Here is a 2,500-nt window from a genome sequence, read left to right as displayed (position 1 = left end):
AGAAGTGAGAGGTTGGGAGAGAGGGACAAAATGGCGAGTGGGAGGGGGTTACTGTTTCTTGTGTTTATTTTTGTTCTTTTAAGTGACTTTTGTTGTAGTCAAGGAGAGAGAGAGAGAAAGAGAGACTCCAGTCAAGCCTTTGAAACAGGGGTGGAGCATGTGGGCCCAGCGACAAACACATAGGTTAAAACCAATCAAACTAAGGGAAACCCCTGATTGGGTGGCCAGATGTGATTGACAAATGGGCTTTAGAGCTAAAGGTGCCTTAAAGGTTTTTTTAAGCTGCTTGCACACATTTTCTTTATATTGCACTCTTTAACTCACACTCAAATTTCACAGCTCAGAAGTTTTCGTGTGTCAGGTCGCCTCATTCTTTAAAATGTCCATCCTTGGCCCTACCGTGGCTGATATGGTAGGGCACACGTTTACCACTCGACCGACCCGGGTTCAATTCCCGATCAGGGTCCTTTGCCGGTCCTTCCCCGTCTCTCTCTCCCAACTCAATTCCTGTCTCCTCCACTATCCTGTCTCACAAAAACCAATAAAGGCTGAAAAGCCCCCAAAAAATGTCCATCCTCGACACAAACCGTATTGTAGATTATTTCTGCTTTCGTGCCAATTGTTTACATTTACATACACAGTTTTGGTCCGCTATTAGTATCTCAGCGGCTGCGATAATTACATGTGGTAACAGTGCCCTGTGCTTCTCTTGCAGACTGTCATCATGCTTTAGCGTATGTATCGCAGGCTAGTGCATTCAGCGTGTTGGTGCGACGCATTTTGAAGTTAAAGCGTGCTCCTCAACGCAACGGTAAATCGCTTTCATGCACTTTTGTCACGTGACGAGGTTTGCGCAGTTTTCCCGCCGTGGCGGCGATTTTGTTTTGTCACAGCGCATTTCTGTTACTAAACGCAAATATGCTTTGCTGTGCCCTAACCAAAACCACCCCTAAACCTAACCTTTCAGTAAAGCAATGTTTCTGCTGCTTTACTTTTGCCAAGAACAGCGAGATTAGGCAAATTTCTACCTAAATTGTGCCTAAACCAAAACCATCCCTAAACCTAACCTGTCACAGGGCTTTGTGGAGCACGCTTTAACTTGGAAATGCGTATTGGAGACACGCGATAGTGGGTTCAAATCAGCGTGTCATAGATACGCCTATGCATGATGACATGTTGTCTCTTGAGCATGTTGTGCTTGGAGATGCACAGTGCATATCGTAATCTCGCTCGACGCTTGTGAGGAGATGAAGTGGGATAGTAGTGACGGTTCTTTGGGCGAAGCGACATCTGTAAAACCAAGTCGTTGGACGAGCATTTGATGGAGTATGGGGGGGCACCTTGGCGGGGGGTATGGGGGTCCTCCCCCAAAAAACGTTGTATTTCTTAGATGCAACTTCCTGCATTTTAACAAAATTGTGGGCACAGTTTCAGCTCTATAAGGAACAGTACTTTTGTTTCTAATACGGGACAATCCCATTATTTCAAGGGATCACTGTTCACTTATTATTTCACATTTAGGTCTACTGACAATGTCTAAATAGTGTAGCCTATTCATTTATTTCTTTATTAGAGCTATGGTGGTTAAGCACTGGTGGCATTTTATCTTATACTTTATATTTACTGTATTCAGAAAAAATAGTAATTTGTTGCATATGAATGACCATATCAGCATGTTTAGGTGAATAGGCCCAGGGGGGGGGCACAGCAGCTTGGCTGGGGGGGCAATGCCCTCCAATGCCCCCCCGTGGCGCCGGCCCTGAAATGATGTGCCATAACCGTGCATGTATTGGGCTACTCTAGCCTTTTCTACCACCTGTGTGAAGCTGCACCCCCCCCCAAAACCAAAATTAGAGATGGGATTTATGGCTCTTGTTCGGGATCTGGATCTTAGTGGCTCTCTCCTTTCAAAGAGCCGTTCAAAAAACTGGCTCTTTTGGCTCTTTTTTAAATTATTTATTCAGTGTTAAGAATGTAATATTTTGACTCCTCCTCAAGGTAATGTTGTCCAAACAACAACTGATTATTCTCCTGCTTCTAAAGACCGTTTTTGCCTCTCTTTGAGGCAAACAATTGTGTATTTTCCCAAATTTAATTACTCTGGCCGAGGTCACATGCTTAAAATGGATGAAAAATGAACGAAATAACGGTCGAGTGGCTCCCCCAGCTGTGATCCGGTTCCCATCGTTCACTTCAGGGAGCCGTTCAAAAGAACCGGCTCGTTCATGAACGACACATCTCTAACCAAAATGCTGAAATAACACTGCAGATTGTTTGTGGTATGTTTGTGCCGGATTGTGCTGTACAAATTTTCGTTTGTGCCATTAATAAAATAATTGAATAATAATTGCATAAATAAAACGGCTGTAACTTTACAACACAAGTAATTGAACTGTTAATATGTAGTAAGCACAAATAAGAACAAACTAATTCCCTTCGATTGAGACTACTTTGGAGAAATTTGGACGTGGAGGGGGGGGGCTATTGAAAACGTATTAGT

Source organism: Engraulis encrasicolus, chromosome 17 (genome assembly GCF_034702125.1).
Source record: "Engraulis encrasicolus isolate BLACKSEA-1 chromosome 17, IST_EnEncr_1.0, whole genome shotgun sequence".
NCBI lineage: Eukaryota > Metazoa > Chordata > Actinopteri > Clupeiformes > Engraulidae > Engraulis > Engraulis encrasicolus.
The sequence above is the reverse complement of the archived record's forward strand: the minus strand, read 5'-3'. Positions refer to the sequence as shown.